A 20,558-nucleotide genomic window follows, 5' to 3' on the forward strand; every position below is an offset into this window, starting at 1 on the left:
ATTTAATGCCTCTAGTATCCCTTTAAGGAGTTCTCTGCATTACCCCATCAAACTTTCCCCTTGTTTCCAGGTCTCAAGAAAACCCCTAAAAACTCAATTTCTGTCAAGCATGTCATGCTCATTGTCCTGCCCACAGATGCCTGTCTTATCTCACCCAGCATCTCCCCCCATGGTATGTTCTATCCAATTTCAGCTTCTTAGTGCACTGCTGCCATATATATAACTGGATCGTATCACTTATTACAATAGATACATGAGATCAGCTTGATGACCTATTCTTTACACATTTTTTTTATTGCATATTTAACAAACGTCATGCTGCAAAGCTCTATGTTTACACTCTCCCTACAGAGTCTATCACTAAACACTGGATTCTGACTGGATGTGGACAAGTGAAAGTCACTAGATTTTCTCTGGAATTGACATTAGGACATTTACTAATGTTAAATCAAGGTGATTTTCCTACTGTCAGCACATGCAGCTAGAGGCACATAGTTAAATAGACACTATAGTCACCAGAACCACTACAGCTGAATGTATTGGTTCTGGTGTTTATTTCCTGTCCCTGACTCCTTTTTAATGTACACGCTGCCTTTTGAGAGAATAGGCAAAGTTTTAATTGCTGCCTAGGAACACCTTTTAGTGACAGTCACTCAGACGGCCACCTGAGTTGCTTCCTTGTCCACTACTGCACAGTGTGCAGCACCTACGTTCGGCGTCGCCATGCTCTGCATGGAGATTCATTTATTTAATACAGCTCTATGAGGTGATGCTGAGTGCCGAGCATAGCATTTTGCCGCAAATGCGCATTAGCCTCCAAGTACGTTCTTATGGGGAAATCATTACATTGGCTGAGACCGTCAAGACTGATGATCTCAGCCATGGAGGTGGGGCCAGTTTAATTAAGTTTAGTATATTATATCTCCACTCTAAGGGGGCCGGGGATGCTAATAAGTAGTCCAAAACTATAGTGTTAGGTGAATATGTTTAACCCCTTAAGGACACATGACATGTGTGACATGTCATGATTCCCTTTTATTCCAGAAGTTTGGTCCTTAAGGGGTTAAAAAACTTTGGTGCGCGAATTATATAATGCGGAAGCCATATATGGAAACACGTCAATTAAACCGCTAATACCCCAAGCCCTGAGCATTGAAATGGGGTTTAAATATCGTAAAGTCCCTTCTTAGCGGCTCATCCATCACACAGCAGGGGGAGGAGCTAAATAAATAGTATATGTTTAGTGGGAGGGTCCCCAACTGTGGCTGTCAGGTGGGTATTAGAAGAGGACTTTGCCCCCCTATAGTTATATGTGGATAATTCACCCCCACATTAATTAACCATTGCACTGCTCAGAGTCTTGCAGGCTGCTTGCTCTGGGTGATGGCATACATTTTAGCATCTCATGCTGAATCACCAGTACAGACTGAAAGCTGTATTGCAAAATTCACCTCTCTGAATATTACTTATGTTTCCATTTATTTTTTTCCCCCAGCACGTTTAGACATTACATTTAGTGACTATTTGTCTGCACTCTCCCCATTGTTTCCTGTGTCAAATTCTGTCAGAAAATAAATGGAATATGAGGACATGTGAATTGAATTTATTTGATTTATTATTTATATATTCTGAATATAGCATTATGTTTCCGATTTCGCATCCCAAATAAAGTGACTCAGAAAATATCAGTTTACATCATGATTCACTGTGAGTGAAGGCAATCCATTTTATTATAGTGAAATGAGGCTGTTCTGGAAATAGGAATGTATTAATATTTAATGAGTTCTCCTATTTACCCACATACTTATTATTGGAAACCACTAAGGAAGTCCCGAAATATACGCTATTATTCTAAGGAACATTGGGGAAAAAAAATACAATGTAGCAATTTAATCACTGGGGATACACCCTGAGCGTGCTGAGAAGAGTGTCCAATCACAGGCAAGCTAGAGGCAGACTGACAGTGAGATGAACCAATCAGACAGTGTAACAGCCCTAGCCGGCGGCACACTGTTCAGGTGGGAGGGGCGACTGGCAGGGCAGCTTGCTGTCTGGGGCTGTTACTGCACTGTGTGTGGGTTGGCAGGCGGAGAGGAAGGTAGTGTGGAGAGCAAGAGGTGCTGGGACTGGAGCCTGGACAAGCTGCAGGAAGGGGGACAAAGTTTCTGTAAGTCATATCACTTCTAATCTATTTGTTGTATACACCAGGTATCCCTATTCTGTGTCTGCATTGTGCAAGTCCAGTCATACCTTTTAGGAAGCTTCCAGTCTGCACTCACTTGGCTATCATCCCAAATGACTGATCCAGCATTATAAATGCATGGTCTGATGGAAAGTGCCTTAAGACTGGTTGGTATAGCTTCTTGGTTTTAGGTAGTTCCACAACAGCTGGGGCTCTGCCTAATCACTATCCCTGGTTTAGAGCCCTCTGTGCATGGGTGAATCGATCATTTTAACTCAAATGGTGTTTATTCACTAAACAGTAAACTGTAGGAAATGAGAACTGAATTGCAAGATTTAAATTAAATTAAGTAAGCTGTGGTTGTAGGTAACTTGGAGATTTTGTTTTAATTTTCCAATTCAGTGTTCAATTCATCGCAGTTTACTGTTTAATCAATAATCACTTTATAAGTCACCTTTCAGTAACCAGTTTTTTAGAGTTTGAATTATTTGAATGTATATTCGTGCATTCCCATTCTATACATTAGTGTGTGTTTTTTTTTTTTTTTTTAAAGTTTCCAGTATTTAAAATCATTTCAAAGTTGCTAATCCTGTTTTTGATACATATTTGAAATTACATATTTTAACCGTTTGGCTGCTGGAAATGTGAGTGTAGGACCTGATACACCTACCTCTGTTACTCCCTGTGTGATTGAAATTACATGTGTGTACAATATATAGCACATTGCTATAGTTCCCATTGCTGAGTGTTGACACTGACTTTCCTCTCTTTTTGGAGTTAGTTATGTGTCCAGTTGCAAGGATGTAGATCCTTTGTCTTGTAGACCCTTTTCTCCAGAGCGCATGAGTTTGAATTGAAGTTCCTGTTCTGTAGCATTACAGAGGAGATACATGTGGAGCTGTAGCCAGCATGGGGTTATTTAATATATCCCAAATGTGTGCTTGCCACTGTTCCCTAAGCCTGTTTGTGAATGCTGACCCAGGGGTGACTAACTTCTCCTCTCTTTGAAAATGTAACCCTTTCCTTACTGGTGGAGAATCTTGACTTCTGAAAGCATTAACCCATTCTTTGGGACATACATTTACATGTCCAGTGCCTATGGGTACATCAGGGTTAATGAGGACGTGTATTCAGAATTGATTTTTAGTCCAATGTGATTGTGTTATTGACACTTTATGTGGGTGGGGGTATGTTGACCCTCTTTGCATGTATGTGTGTAACACACACCACACGCCTGCCCTTGGTCTCTTTTGGTGCTAGATTTTGAAATTTCCTCGTTTAGCCCCAGGGACATGTTCTCTTTTGTCTTCTCATCTGTGATTTTATTTTATTTATTTTTTTCTTTGTCTTTTTTTTTTCCATCAGATGATAAACCGTACGCTGAAATACCAGCAGTCATATAAAACCAACATTGTTTCTGCTTCAGAACTCTTTAATCATACTTAATGGGCTTGTTTATAGAGGCTGCCTTTTAGGTTCTTAAATGGGATATCTTTCTTCTTTCCTCCTAACTCAGCCCAGTTATGTGGCAAGAACGTTAGATTCTCAGTTGTCTGATCTCAGAGCACTATTTGCTGCTTTTCCTTTTATCACAGAACCCAAAATAAAAGGTGTCTGCAAGAGGGAGCTAAATGATTAACTTTGTTAAAATTGGTATAATCCAGGGTGCTTTACCAATCCTGTGTGCTTTACCGTTCTGCCCCTGGCAGGTTATTTTCACATACTAAAGTGCCCTTGGCACAGTTTCTTGTGGTTTTACAGGTAAGCCCTATCCCATTCCCTGGTTCATCAGAATCATTACAACCAATTCTTAAATCCCAAGACGCTAGGAGTATTTATTTTGTTTGTGATTACATCAGGCTTATTTGTTTGTGACAATAGCAACATGAGTTTCTCATTTATGTTAATATTTATAATTTCCATTTACCTGCTAATATTTCCAGAGCCTGGATCCAGTGGTAGGTTCTGTGAGCCAATAGGAAATCGTAATGAAAATTGTTTTATTGTTTTATTAATTATTGGATAATTCAAAAAGGACCAAAAAAAAAAACCCTCCATAACATTAAAGAGTGTATGATTAAACTAAGTAGGAAACATATATGTACATTTTCTCAAGAAAACAGCAAGCTGTTTTCTTGAGAAAACAAGACAGAAAAGTATTAAATACATGGCTTTTCTGGGCTTTCTACGTTTTAAAGTGTAACCCTGGTGACCTGTCAAACTACTGTAAGTGTCCTTGTTTGCATTGTATGGCAAACAACATATGTTTCTCTACAGCACATATTTCGTTGTTAAATTATTAAGGACTAATGACAGTCTGTATTGTCATTGCAATCTGCTCCAAAGTTAAATAACTCTGACATGACGACCTACGCATTTCGCGCATGCATCGCTCTGTAAAACTAACTGTAAGTAGGGCATTCCTTGTGGATGTAGGACCTTTTCAGAGAAGATTTATGAATTGATTGTTCCATAAAGAGGAAGTGTCACTTCAGAGGTGAATGCACATTGTAATGGATACCTAAACATTAACTATTATTTTTTTTTTTTTCTTTCATAGTATAAAACTGCTTTTTGCCTTTCTACATTATTAAAATGTCAGATGGGAAAGCTAAGGCTCCGGCACTCGAAAGGTTAAATTCTTCAGTAGCTATTAAAAGAGAAACTTTATGAATGGAGCTAAAGTGAGGAGCATGTTTGATGGCTGGGAGCTGGAACTGTCTTCATGCATAAAAGGCTAAATGATGTAGTGCAGTGTGTGAACTGGCAGCGAAGCAGATGTAATGCATATGGACAGACATGCTTGCTGGATACGTGTGTACTGTGGTCTTAAGTGTAATGCATTTAAAATGAACAGGAAGGCTGAGCAAACGTCGCATGGCAGATGAATTGGGTCTTCCTGACCCCATGTTTTAAATAGAATATACAGACTGCTTCCTTTACGAAGAGGTGTTTTGTTTTGTTTTTGTCCCTCCCCCCCCCCCCCCCCCCCAACATAGGAAATACACTAAAATAGAAGTACATTATGTATGTATGTGTATATATTCACTCACAGAGAGAAGGGTTGATGGATGTGCTTCATGCAAGAAACAGCCAGGCTAGTCTGGGAATAGCTTTACTTACAATATAATTGACGCTATTGAATAAATCGTTTGAATAAAATATTCCCGAACTTGCCTGAATATTTATTGCACTAAGTGCATCAACACGTGACCCACCCTATGTTCTGTGTCCTGCTATTGTGGAATTTGTGGATGCTAAAATTATATTATTATGTACTATGTCACTGTTGGAGAATATTCTACTAACAACACACTAATTAAGGCACACTGTTATGAGTTATTCTGTAACATAGCTCAAGCATTCTCATGTACACACAGTTTCTCTCATGGTCATTGCGGCTTTACTGTTAAATGATTGAGCTAGGTGTGTATTTTGTCCTGTTTGCAGTATGTTGGTATACCTGCCTTGCTTTTCGTATCACTTTTCAAAGCCCAAGGCAAGCATGTGTGGGATAATGGTTATAAAGTGTTTCTGTGATCTTTGTAACCTAACCGTGGTACAAAAATCTCTGTATATCTTGACATATGTACCCACACCGGGCCCTAATTAAAGTGAATACGCTGGACAATAAAACTCCATTGACATGGAGCAGACAAGAAGATTATGGAAATGCCCAACAACATCATAATTGACACGTTGCCACAGTTTCAATAGTCTTTGAGATGCTGTCATGCAAAGAACAAGCTAGGTGGTGAGGGATATTTCATTAAGAAGAACCAGCATTTGTTGTTTCTAAGGGGTAATGTAGTGAGCGTTTTGTACCCACTTTATAAAGTGGCACTGTCACTTCGTACTCGCTTTTTCCCAATCACTCTTTTGTCTTATGTATTTTTCCTACGCCCGACTTTCTTAGACTCTGGTTGGAGCTTAAGTAAGCTCCACTTCCTGTGTCTATTACATTTTCCCCAGAATGCTCACCTTTTCAAGCCACCCATCCTCCATTTTGTGAAGTGGGCATCTGCGAGAATTTGACCACTGGCAGATTAAGTCGATACAGTAATAGTTTTTTCAAGAAACACTAACATGGGGGAGATGAGGAAAAAAAGGTCGAGACAAGACCAGATTCAATAAAAAAAAAAAACTGGTGAAATGGGGGACCTAGAGACACTTGAAAGTGATTGGTGCACAATAAAGTGTAGAGGAGTCAGGAAAAGGGTACAAAAAAAAAGTGTCCCTGTCATGGGCGCATCCATTTAAAGGACCACTATAGTGCCAGGAAAACAAACTCGTTTTCCTGGAACTATAGTGCTCTGAGGGTGCCCCACCCTCAGGGTCCCACTCCCGCCGGTCTGAAGGGGGAGGAAGGGGTTAAACACTTACCTCCCTCGGCGCTGGGGACTCTCCTCCTCCTTCCGACGTCATTGGCTGAATGCGATCTGAAACTGCTATGTTTACAGCAGGCAGGGTTAACCCTAGATCAGGAGTCCTCAAACTCCGGCCCCCCAGATGTTGCTGAACTACAGCTCCCATGATTCTCTGGCTATCTATGTAATTCAAAGAATCATGGTAGTTGTAGTTCAGCAACATCTGGGGGGCCGGAGTTTAAGGACCCCTGCCCTAGATGGACCAGGCACCCAGACCACTTAATTAAGCTGAAGTGGTCTGGGTGCCTATAGTGGTCCTTTAAGTACACCTGCATTTTCAGGTAAGGAGACTATGGAATGTGTAGATTAGTTTTTTTCACTATACTTTGTTACATTGATACAAGCGAAGCTGAAATATTCTTTCCTGGAATATTTAAGCCAAATTATGTTTGACATGAGCTGTTTAGAGGAGGATAGAACCCCCCTTTTTTAGATTCAATAGAGAGCTGTAAATATTCAATTGAGATTTGAGTTGATTATCCAGTATTCCTATACTGTTTCGGTAGATTATTTTATACGATCAGCCTGCAAATGTACTATTCCACTTTATCCCAAATGTGCTCTAAGGGGCTGTGCAGGACCTTTAGAGTAAACAGAAGGTACTGTCATGTCTATGGAAATTGCTTGAAATGATGCATGAATCTGGCTCTTTAGCCTGCTGAAAATATGTTAGAAAAAATAATGAAATGGGAGCATAGTCAGCACTCTTAGTTACTCTGTTGCAATCAAATGGTGTGCAATAGATATTTAAGGGGCCATATTTTGCCAAGATAACGCTCTGTTCACTTACTCGGCTCTTGGCACAAGGCAGGCTTGACTCACAAATTAATATGTCAAATTCAAATCATATGATTTTTGCACTTGAACTCAAACTTCGTTGGGTATAAAGTGATTTCCCCCTCCCAATCTTGGTTTACCCAGTTTTTGTGTAGGTGTCCATTGCAAGCTCATTTTCACTTTATCTGTAAAGAAACCCAGATTGATGCTTTAGAGTTTAGACTTTACCCTTAAAGGGTTACTCCAAGCATCATAGCCCACTACATACAGAATGTAATTATGTGCAATGAAATTGACACAGAATTGGCAGTAGCCAGCTCGGAACTTCAGTCCCTGGCGGGCTGACAAATCTCCACTGATGCTGTGTGAGGTGAAGTTAGACCTCTAGCAGTAGAGGGGTTAAACTCCATATGTGAAATGCTTCTTCTACAGAGTAAAGTTACCAGGACCACTTCAAACTACCCTTTAAAGAAACACTCCAAGCACCATAACTACTGCTGCGTGTTGTAGTGGTTATGGTGACAATAGTGTCCTAGTACATATCCAGTGTAAGCATTAAAACCATTTTCCTACCCATGGTCCACCAGGTGCTGCTCCTTCTCCACTACTTCCAATACAGAGCAGGAAGCTCTCTGTCTGAACTAAGCCCAGCGGAGCATGGTTTAGCTCATTGGCCATAAGGTAATAAGCTAACTCTGCACTGCATGGCTCAGCGTAGCAGAGCTAACAGATTATCTTGTTTTGGAACCTCTCTCTTTCTCCCCAAAACATGGGAGGTGGGGGGCAGCGCCTGGCGAACACCAGGTAAGAAGGTGATCTTCCAACTTGGCTGACATCAGTAGCAATATTGATGAAAGCCAATCACAATGTTTTCTCATAGGATTGGCTGATACTGTCAAGGAGGCAGATCAGGGGCAGAGCCAGCACAAGTCAAACACAGCCCTGGCTAATCAGCATCTCCTCATAGAGTTGAATTGAATCAATGTATCTCTGAGGAGAGTTCAGTGTTTCCAAGCACTGCCCCAGAAAGCACCCTTAAAGGACCACTCTAGTGCCAGGAAAGCATACTCGTTTTCCTGGCACTAGAGTGCCCTGAGGGTGCCCCCACCCTCAGGGACCCCCTCCCGCCCAGCTCTGGAAAGGGGAAAAGGGTTAAAACTTACCTTTTTCCAGCGCTGGGCGGAGAGCTTTCCTCCTCCTCTCCGCCTCCGTTCCTCCCCGTCGGCTGAATGCGCACGCGCGGCAAGAGCTGCGCGCGCATTCAGCCAGTCGCATAGGAAAACATTCATAATGCTTTCCTATGGACGCTTGCGTGCTCTCACTGTGATTTTCACAGTGAGAATCACGCAAGCGCCTCTAGCGGCTGTCAGTGAGACAGCCACTAGAGGAAAAAGGGAAAGGCTTAACTAATTGATAAACATAGCAGTTTCTCTGAAACTGCTATGTTTATAAAAAAATTAGTTAACCCTAGCTGGACCTGGCACCCATACCACTTCATTAAGCTGAAGTGGTCTGGGTGCCTAGAGTGGTCCTTTAAGCAGCCATATGAGGAGTGGCCAGTGGAGAAATCCTTAGGCAGTATTGTAAAGACTGCCTTTTCTCTGAAACCAAACCCAGTGATTACTGCAAAAAGCCTGAAGGGAATGATTATACCAGAGCAAATGCAATAGGCTGTAGTTGTTAAGGGGACAATAGTGTGCCTTTACAGATTTCATTTTCAAGCATTGTATTGTCAGAAATAGCCTCTTTTACTTTTCTACAGTAAAATGAGAATATTTGATCATATGCAATACTTCTTATCTAATCACGTTTTGTAAATGTGCCCTAGATGATGCTTGTATAGGACATGATAATCGCAGGAGTTCAGCTGTTTCTAGAACCCCCACATCTGGCAGCATTGTAACCCAGGGCACCTATCTTCTCCATTGTTTGTCTGAACAAACAGCTAAAGTTCAGTTTCAGTAATCTCTTCCTGATTTATGTACTGCTTGGCTCTTCTGTCAAGATTGTCTGGGCCTTTTCTTTAAGCATGTTAAACCTTGATTTAAAGTGCCCTCGAGTATAAATTACCCATAAAATGTCGACATGCAAATTTTATACTTAACATTTATTCAGCTGAATTCATTTGTTAAAGAGATACATTAAGCACCATAATCACTGCAGCTGTTATTGTAGTGATTTTAGTGCAAAGAGTCTTTGGTGCTTTCCCAAGTATATGGGGATTGTGACGAAGTGCCCTTCGCCACTTGTGCCTGGAGGGGACTACTGGCTAGCCTCCTGCCTTACGACTATGGCCCCTCAGGGTGGGTAAGAGACGGCGAGACCCCAGCGCAGCTGCCTCGCTGAAAGTGGGGTCCACAGTGCTGATGGTGTCGGTTGGAGTGCTCGGCGTCCTCGGCAAGCGCAAGGAGCATCGATTGGCGGAGGTACTCGGTCGGAGTGCGTCCGTCACAGGGATCACTTACACATGAGATATTCCTACAAATACATCCAACTTTTGGATGATACAAATTTGCTTTGTACGTGTAATCATTTATAGTCACCACAATATCTTGGAGACAGCAGAAGGAATGTTTCATGGTGCCAGGCTAACCCTGATGACATTTTGAGGACTGCCCTGGGGTCAGTGGCCCTTTATGAATCTTAAAATTAAAATACTATGTTAATGTTAAATAGTCTACGTTGGAAATTAAACCTTTAATAAACAATAAATAAAACCGCAATAAAAAAAAAAATATATATAACAGGAGATGCTTGGGGTGTATTTTGGCATATTACTGCAGGGTTTGTGCAGGTCCTTTGCTAGCCCAGCACTGTGTGGTTTTGTGCATTGGTTTGCTCTAGTCCTGGAATGCAGAGACTGTATAATGACTGGGCTGAGATGAGACAGTATGCATGACATACATAACACACGCTGATTGTATTAGTAGCAATGGAGTCAAGAATAACTAACACGGTTATTCTCTAAAGCAGGGTTGCCCAACAGGTGTATATCCCCAGATGTTGTGGAACTACAACTCCCAGATGCTTTGCATGCCTACAGCATTTGGGGATCTACCTGTTGGCCAGCCCTACTCTAAGTCAAACTCAAATTTAAAATCAAAACCGCTGAAGTGGAAACATTCTCCAAGTCAGTTGTACTTTCCATTTGGCTACTCTGGTCTTAAATCTGAAAATCACTTTGAATTCTCACTTTTGTTAATAACCTTTTGCAGACCACTATGAATGCTCTGTCTCGCTGTACAGGCCATACTAATGGAGTTTGGAGACACATTTGTATTTGCACCCCAGGCCAAACATTGTCAGCCCTCCCCTAGCTGTTTCTCTGAGCCTAATAAAAACAGAAACAAAACTAAACTGGAAGAGTTGAACCCAAGGATTAATTTCACCATGACCACTGCAAACCGCTGAAGTGATTATGGTGCTACAAGTGTTCATTTGGCATCCATTGTGCTTCACAAATGTTCACAATATTAACTCCTTACATACTAACATATCTCTGGCCAAGAAGCATTTATCATCTTGCTGCGCTGTACGCCACGTTACATAATCCCAGAGGAATGTATGCGACGGGGAGTGTGGTTTCCTGTTTGCTGCCTGTGGAAGTCGAGTAGGAGCCAGCCTGGCAGAGAGTGAATGCAGATCTTTAAAGGTGTTAACCAATTCCATTCGCTGTCTTCTAATTGAAGAATAATTAACTGCTAATAAAAATCATTAGATAAAATGCACTTAATAATAGTTAAGAATTTTAACAGAACATTTCTGAAACTCTTGTAGCTAAAATAATGTTTCTTTGTTTATCTGCTATCCGAGGGATAAGATTTATCTCACTATAAATGTGTAATTTTTTTAATATTGATACAAATGGACAATATTCTAAATATTACGAATAACTTAAATCGCAGTTAATAAACAAAATTTAGTTTAGATCAGTATAATGTCCCAATGTGTTTCTTTTTTTTTTTTTCCTTCTTCGTCTTCTTCTTAAAAGCAACTCCAAACTCTTTTGACTCCATTGCTGTTAGAAGATATCTAACATTTATAGATCAACACTCTAGAAGTGTGTTGTGACCGGACCCGTCTCTAGAATATATTATGACTAAGGGGTGCAGGTAAACTAACCAGAAAATTAGAATTTTTTTTTATTATTTTTTTAGCAGAGAGGGAGCCCACGCACCACAATTGCCAAGCAGATAGAAATAGAAGAATCTTTAGACGGCATGTACAGCAGTCACATTGTTCATTGTAAATGCCCATTTAAATCCTAAATTATTCTTTTTTTCCTTTTTCTTTTTAGTTAACTTTTAAAAACATGTAACTTTGTATTCATAAACTAAAACATTCTTATGAGAATCTGCCATTATACATGTGATGCTTTTTTAAAGAACACTAAAGCATTAGAAGTACAAAAGTGTTCCTAAAGCTTAGTGTTCCTGTCCCTATCTATAGATTACCTTACTTACCTTCTCCCTCAGCGCTGCTTACCTTTTCTCCTTGGGTCATGGATAAGGCAGGGCCTCCCCCGGAGTCGATCCAATCCAATGCTTCTAATAGGGGAGCGTTAAAAACCATGTGCATAAAATTATCCTATTTGAGACCTTTAACCATATTTACTTGATTGCTCCAGCATCAATGAGCCTCTAGAAGCTCTGTGTGACGGCATCTGGAGGTGTGTTTAACTCTGCAATGTAAACATTGCAGTTTCTAAAAAGAGAAAAATTATAAAAAATTGCTATGTTTACATTAGAGGGTAAAACCTACAGGACCATAACACCTGGGCCCCTTCATTAAGATAACGTGTCCTGGGTGACTTTAGTGGTCATTTTAAAGGCTTTGTGTTAATTCCGGTTAGTGACAATCTATAGAATCATGGATTCTAGATTACCAAGCTATGGTCTGATCTGTACATCTTTGGAGAGCTATCTTGTAAAGTGTTTAGATCAGAGCTCTATATAAGAACAATGAAATAAACTCTATAAAAAATGTTGTCCATCCAGAGTAATCGTTCTTGGAAGCATGACTCCTCATTTTAATGGACATGTCAACCTTTTACTGGCATTTTTAAATAAATCAATGGGGAGTAGTCTGCTGCATTCTTAATGGGCTTGTCAGACCTTGGTAAAGGGACTGTCTTGGGAATACAAATACTAGAATGCTTAAGAAAAGTCTGTGTACTTTGAGATGCTTAGTAAGCTCTGACTCAAATTCTATTGACCTAAAGTGTGTCCCTCTCTCCTGGGATACCATGTTAAACTGCGCTGTTTTAATGTTCTATCCTCCTCTTACTTGTTTACACGATTTATGCTCTGGGCAGATATGTATTTGCTGAGCAGTAAAAATAGAATTCTTCACTGATCATTGTTAAACACATCCAAATTAATGATAAAGCCAGGTGTAGCTAGAATGGTGTCCGTATAGTGTCTGGAGTTTCTAACTGTATGTGATTACTTGGCTATTGTTGATTGACGGGAGCATCTTTTTCTTCCTGTGTTTGATCCTTGCCATATGACCTGCAAGGTTACTTTGGACCTGTGCATGCATTGGCAGACTGGAGTCTCTGTACACACCAATTGCACCAATTGCATATCTGATTATATTCTTGCTGAGCCCAGTAGAGTTGACTTCAAGGGGTTTTGAGCTCAATTCAGTAAGAACCTGGTAGCAACAAATCCCTACAGGATTTCTCTAAGCCCTGCAGTGTTTCCTGTCCCAATTCTTCAGATTCTGTAATTTTCTACTTAAAAGAAAACTTCTGAAAAGGGAGTTGTATGTAAAGTAATTAATTGTAGTGGTGTATGTTTACATGGGGTACCCTGGGGCAGTGTGGAATGGTAGGTATACTTGCCTCAGTCTATCTCCTTGGCAATGCCATCTTCGCCTATCAGGAGCCACGTAACGGGGGGGGTAGTAGTGTTCAACAACACAGGAAAGTCTGTGGAAGACCATACATTAATTGAGGATGAATTCTGTGCAACATAAATAACAAATGGGTAGCCCAACCAGCTTCCAAAAATGTGGGGGGAAAAAATAAAAAAATGAAGCAAGGAAAATCCGCCAAGGCATGGAAAGTGTTTTACTTGGTGCTCCCTCCTGTTGTATCTTAACTTCCTTTTACTATGATGGAATAAACACATTTTTGCATCTGTTCCTGAGCTGGTATAAGGCAGGGCCTTATACCAGCTCAGGAACTGGGCCTTTTATTTATTTATTTTATTTTTTAATGTATGTTGTTCCACTTTAACCCCTTAAGGACCAAACTTCTGGAATAAAAGGGAATCCTGACATGTCACACATGTCATGTGTCCTTAAGGGGTTAAATCTGTGATCATATCAAAATGTCATATTTTCTGATCGTTCCCCTTTAAGACAGATTGAGTATTGGCGCAGAGTACAATGAAAAAAAAAAGCTTCATTTAATTCTATTCATCATTTTCATGTCCATGGAATTGAGACTCCGTAAATCCCACTGAAATATTCTCTCAAATCCTTCAATGCATACTAAATGTATCTCATTTACTCAGTAAAATTCTGCAGAATTCTTTGTTTTTCTTGAAATCCCAAGAGTTTTCCTCTGACTCAGTGTATGTGTATATGTTACCTTTTTTTTTTTTTTCTTTCATGATCACGTTTCAGTCTGGTGTTTGATTACCAACGTTTCCACATTCCTGCAATTCTTCACTAACTGCCCATTTTTTTAGACAGAAGCAACCGCCATACTCCATGTTTTGATGAAAACCCATGCTTGCAGCTAATGGCCTAAACCTAATTACTATAAAATGAAGTCCAATCATTTATCATGTTATCCTGTGAGTTAAGCTGGTGATGATTCCTTCTTAGCTCAGTTTTTTTCCTGAACGCTTGCATTTGCTTTCTAAAAATGTAATGTTATGTGTTTTTGTGTTGTATTTTTTTTTTATGTTTTTTTTTTTTTTTTTTTTTAAATCTTCTATTTACTTCTAATTTTTTTTTACATAAGAAATGAAAGTATAAGCAAATGCAGAAACCTCTTTATCTTTGTAATGGTCTGTGTATATTGTATTGTCTTTTTCCCCAATTGTACAGTGCTACAGAATATGTTGGCACTTTATAAAGGCCATTAATAATATATCACAAACCGAGGCCATTTATAGGAATACTTCAAATCCCTGAAGCACTTAAGCTGTCTGGCTGTGTTTCTTTGCCTTATTTTATAAAAGTGATATGTAATGCATCTTTAGGACACACATTGCTGGTGGAACACATTGATTGCTGCGCATGCGCAGTACCTCCAAATGCTTAACTCACAGAATCACTGGACTGACACTGCATTCCAAATAAGTAGTTTAATATTTAGGAAACTTACATTGGTCTTCACTAAAGTAAACATTTTAAGGTTAAATCTAACTGAACTTAAAATCTAAAGCCTGACCTGAAAGCATAGTGGACAGAGAATTTTTCAAGTTTGGCTGTTATCATTTTGAATTCTCCCTTTGGTGAATAACCCTGTCAAAGGGACACTATAGTCACCAGAACAACTACAGCTTAATGTAGTTCTTCTGGTGAGTATATTCATTATATGCAGGCATTTTCATGCAAACACTGCCTTTTTCAGAGAAAAAGCAGTGTCTACATTGCCCCTAGGGGCAGCTCCAAGTGGCCACTCCTCAGATGGCCACTGGAGGTGCTTCCTGGCTCAGCGCTGCCCAGTAGGCAGTACTGCCATTCAGCGTCTCCACCCTCTGCATGGGGACGCTGAATATTCCTCATAGAGATGCATTGATTCAATGCATCTCTATGAGGAGGTGCTGATTGGCCAAAACGGTGTTCAAAAGAAATGCTGAATCAAAATAAATTCCATGTAATGTAAAATAATATAAAGATACTGATTTAAGTGTTTTTGTTTTTTTCCTTGATACATTATTTTGCTCAAATATCTACTGGCTAGAACGATGGGTCTTTTATGCATCCAGTGTGTTGCATAAATTATTTTGTTTTTGTATTTATTTTTTTCTCCAATGATCTAAACATTATTTGCACAGAAACTGAAGAAGATTGTGTTTATTTTTATTATTATTTTTTTTTTTTGTATAAAAGCAAACCCTTGCTATTGGCATTGTTCTTGCAAATCAGTATTCGTAAAGGGGTTAACCAACATTTCTGCCTTTCGCAAACAGTCTCCTTGGCGATCCCCATCTACCTGCCTGTGAATCACATGACTTGGAAGGTGACTGCCACCTGTTTGATCTTGTATGTTGCACGCAACAGTAGCCTAGTGATTTAACCCCTTGAGTGCCCTGCTTGTGCCTGACATTACAAAACATTAAAATGGTTAAGTAAAAACAATTTGAAACAAGCCAAATATGTTGAGTACACTCTTCACCCTGCCAAGTCAGTTTCATAGTCCATTTAAATTATAACAATGTATTTCCGCCCTCCATTTATCAACTAATTGTTACTTTGCTGTTTTTGAACATTCTTTAAATTCTAGTCGTTTGTCAGTAATGCATTTTGTAAACTAATGAGTGTAGAGATGGCTCACAATCATGCACAAGCTTGCCGTACATCAGATTACAGGCCAGATTAAAAGCATTTGCATACAAACACACAAACACTCCTGTCAGGGCAGGTGCAAGGATTTTTGCTGCCCTAGGCAAAAGAAAAGTGTCACACCTCCCCATGTGACATCACAATGCCCCAACCATATTTGAACCAACGCCAGTGCTGCACACAGTGTGTGTTTACATTAAAGCGGCACTGTTATGCCGAATCCCGTTTTTTTTTTTTTAACCCCCCTCCCGCCTCCACTACATCCAATTGACCCCCTAGTCACCCCCAAATGCCCCTAAGCCCCCCACATTACATATTTTTTATTCTTTATCTTCTGCCCCGATCTTTATTCAGGGCGCCGCCATCTTTGTGTGGGTAGGTGAAGTCCCTGTGGGACACGTCATCTGCCCACACTAGACAGACTGTGAGATTCCCGCACATGCCCAGTGAAACACCTGGACATGCGAACGGGAATTTCACCCATTCATTCATTCATTCATTCATCAGACAGACAAATGAATGAATAGAAAAAATCAAACGAACAAACTAACACTGTGTATCAGTGTTCGTTTGTTTGTTCGGTTTATTACAAGGAGGGAGCTACCGGTGTGCAGCTCCCTCCTTGTAATATGTAAAGACAGAAGCGGCAGGGAGCAGTGCTCCCCACCACTTCATAAGCCCCCCAGGTCCCCCCCTCACTCTATGGGGGTCAATATGACCCCCATAATAGCATAAGGGAGATTAAAATCTCCCGAATGCCCCTACTCGCGATACCGCGAGTAGGGGCATGTCTCCTAAACAGTGAGCAGCCTGTGGCTGCTCACTGTAAAAAAAATGGTAATGAGGGGGGGGACGGACCCTACTGTCCTCCCCCCCGGCCCCCACCCCTGGGCGGCGGGTGGGGGCCAAAATGGTAATGGGGGGGGGGGGACCTACTGTCCTCCACCCCCCTGGCCCCCACCGGCTTGTAAATTGACACAGAGCACTGTGATTGGATGGCTTGAAATCCACCCAATCAGAGTGCTCTGTGTCATTTTACACAGCGTGGGAAAGTTCTTTGGAATTTTCCCACGCTTGTAAAATGACACAGAGCACTGTGATTGGATGGCTTGAAAGCCACCCAATCACATGGCTCTGTGTCATTTTACACAGCGTGGGAAAGTTCTCTATAAAGCGCTCAGGTGGTTGCAGCTTGAGGGGGGCCGGCGCTCCTGAAGACTAGGAAGTGAAGTTGAAGACCAGGAAGTGGCAATCATGTGTTTATGGGCTATATAGTACAGCTGTCTGGTGGCAAGTACTGTTATTGAGTAAAAATAATTGAATTAATATTGAATGGCAGCTGTTATATTTAATTTTATTTTAAATGGTGTGTGTTGTCAATCATGTTTCTGATAAAGGAGAAAAAACATCTGCATTATTTCATTTTTGAAAAATCATTTTCAAAGTCCATAATGGCCTATCTATTCTGAAAAGATTTTGCATTTGGACTGATCCACACTATTTTGGCCCAGCACCAATTTCCTTGTTTATGCTAGGCAGTGGCCAATCAAAAGCTTCTCAAATTGAAGCCTTATATGCTTTTATGGATTGTACCCGAAAACTCTTAATAAAATCATTTTTCATTTTTTAAAATTTATTTATGCTTGCATTGTGCTAGAATGGAACCATACCTTTTTATAATTATGTTAATGTGTAGTTAGAGCTATTTCCGCAACGTCAAAATAACATGTATTATGACTAGGGTGGATGGGGACTGCAACAAAGAGCTCATTGGAATGAAGAATGTTTATTATGTTTGGAGTGCATCTCTCAAACCTTTTATTCAAGTATTGATAAATATGTTTTGAAAGCTGGGTCTGCTTAGTTAAAAGGCATGTGTAGTGCATCATTTAGAAGTGGAACTGTGCTTTACAGGGTTATTAACTAGAGTAAGAATTGATTTTAAATTTAATCTGCAACCTAGACAAAATTCTTCAAGTCTGCTATGCTTCCAGTTCGGCTAGTTAGATCTTGAACTTGACATTCACTTTTAATTCACTGTGAGTCCTTAAATCAAAGTTTAATGAATTACTCATGGAAAAAAAAACAAAAAACACAATAGCATTGGGACTACAAACATGTATAAGGCCAGGGACTAATGAAAGTATTTAGAAAATTGGGCAGACTAGATGGGCCGAATGGTTATCTGCCGTCACATTCTATGTATTCCTGATGCTATACTGTCTTAGTGCCTAGTTAGATTATTGAAGCTCCCCTCCACAATAAGATAAGCAAAGCAATCTACTTACTTTACTCTGTTGCTACGTTTTTCTCTTCAACTCCACTTCCTTTGCTAAGATGATCAATCTTGATGATCTCAGCCAATCCAATGCTTCACAATTGAAAGACTAGTGCACATGCGCCTCAAAATTCCATACTGCGCCAATCAAATGTTCTCTATGAAAAACATTTGATTGAATAATAGTCAGACTTGGTTATTTAGTGAAGACCGTCCCTAGAGGTGTGTTAAACCTGCAATGATAAAATTGCCATATCTACTAAATGGCAGTGTTTTATTGTTACTCCTGTGTCTGTCTCCCTCCAAGTCAACGGTGCTACCATCAGCTCCACCACGCAGGCTCGCTGCCTAGGTGTTCTCTTTGACTCCAACCTCTCCTTCATGTTCAGTCTATCGCCAACATTGCGCATGCCTCACCCTTCTGTCAGTCCCTACATTGGCTTCCTATAAAATATAGAGCTCAATTTAAAATTCTGGTTCTTTCTTTCAAATCTCTACATAATGCTGCTTCCACCTATCTATCCTCCCTTATACACAAGTATGTCCCGTCTAGGCCCTTGCAATCTGCTGAAGACTTACGTCTATCTTCTGTCCGTACTCCCACCTCTGATGCTCGCCTTCAAGATTTCTCGAGGGCTGCACCGTTTCTGTGGAACTCACTTCCCTCCTCCGTTAGATGCTCACCCAGTCTCCACTCCTTCAAAAAATCGTTAAAAACCCACTTCTTCATAAAAGCATATCAATTAAACTGTTAATAGCTCCTGACTGATTCATCTTCTGCAACTGTCACTAGTCTATTACTATCCTTACCTTTTTTGTACCATTTTACCCCACTCACTCTAGCATGTAAGCTCATTGAGCAGGGCCCTCAACCCCTCTGTTCCTGTGTGTCCAACTTGTCTGGTTACAACAACATGTCTGTTCGTCCACCCATTGTAAAGCGCTGCAGAATTTGATGGCACTATATAAATATCATAATAATAATGAAGGGTCACTGCACCCAGACCACTTAATTAAGTTAAAGTTGTCTTGGTGCCTTAACTGTTCCTTTAAGTAATTCTCAACCTTTGGGTTTCTTAAAGTCTCTGCGAGTTAGAATCTGCCATAATATTTTCAAGTGTTGATTTGGAGTGATACATAACAAAGGGTATGATAGATGAGGGATGTCTAATCTAAAAAAATCCAGTCTAAATTCTCTCAGAAGGACTAACAAAACAGGATTGTTCTATGAAAGTTGCATGTCTGTATTTATGACCTGGATTAACCTTGGATTATAGAGACGAAAACAGAACATAACATGCATTTTATATATGCTGCATTTAATATGGTTTTTATTTTCTTCTGTTTTTGTAACTTTGCATACCTAGACTACCTCCTTTGTTTACAGAAAAAAATATTGGAAGAATGGTTTTTATTAGATTTAAATCTGCATTTGTACACTTTTAGATTATATATTTGGGGACATGGTCCTCCTTTTTGTTTACGTTTTTTTGTGTTCCTGTGTTCTGTGCGCTCTAATGGTACAAAATCTAAAAAATACAATACCCCAAAACATATAGATTATTACTAGGGACCCCACAAGTCCTATATCCCCAGATAGCCTGGATCTGAGCGCTCAGATCCCATAAATACAGCCTCCGGGGTAATGTTTTGACCGACCGCAAATGCGGCGTCTGCCCAAAATTGTTCCAGAAGAAAAGTGGTAGTGGTTAGTCACTTTTGGAAATCACAAAATGAAATAAAAACCGAACAGTTCCCCTGGCTCATAGGTAGCGATTGTTTGTCTAGTTTGTGCGTACCTTTTCATGGAAAAGCACTCTCCTGACTTGTCGGGAATAGAAGCAGGTGTTGGTACAAAGTTACCGGTGTTCGAGGGTTAGAATGTCCGACTTGTAGCTCCAGACACCCGACGACCAAGTACCACTGCCTGCTTTCGGGAAACAAGATGGCCATCGTTTTCCAGCGCACGTGTTCGCTTATACGAATGGCGGCCGCACAGGGAGGGCACTTAACTTTGTGGTTACTTTGAAGTTAATGAGCAAGGGGGTGGTTGGTGTTCGGAAGATCAAACTACCGAATGCAGGGAAAATAACTGGGAAACTGGAAATCACAGGGTTTGTCACAATGAGTTTCCTACACCTGGCCTTTCTTCTTTAAAGTGTTATGCTATATAGTGCTCTTTGTTGTAGTGCTCTTACCTTTAGTCTGATCTCATTGTATTGTGTAGCATTTGATATATTTTTATTTTATTTTTCTCCTGATACATTCAGATAAGCTCATTGTGTGTTTCAAGAGTGTTGGGTAGAATGTAAATACTTTAAATTCTATTTGACGGCCACGATACTTAAATGGTTTATGAAAAATAACT

The 20,558-nt window shown here is 40.2% G+C and overlaps 1 protein-coding gene across 3 annotated transcripts in view; it reads left to right on the forward strand.

The window, feature by feature from the left end:
- Window positions 1-2,059: 2,059 nt before the first annotated feature.
- The window catches only part of PLS3 (plastin 3), an 81,403-nt gene continuing 62,904 nt past the window's right edge, over window positions 2,060-20,558 (forward strand). For 2 of the 3 annotated variants that reach the window (XM_063431923.1, XM_063431926.1), the window contains exon 1: window positions 11,549-11,631. The gene's annotated coding sequence lies outside the window, so the exon portion shown is untranslated. Of the gene's footprint in view, window positions 2,168-11,548; window positions 11,632-20,558 lie in introns of those variants that run through there. The other variant, XM_063431924.1, reaches the window with a different exon arrangement.

Source organism: Pelobates fuscus, chromosome 9 (genome assembly GCF_036172605.1).
Source record: "Pelobates fuscus isolate aPelFus1 chromosome 9, aPelFus1.pri, whole genome shotgun sequence".
Lineage (NCBI taxonomy): Eukaryota > Metazoa > Chordata > Amphibia > Anura > Pelobatidae > Pelobates > Pelobates fuscus.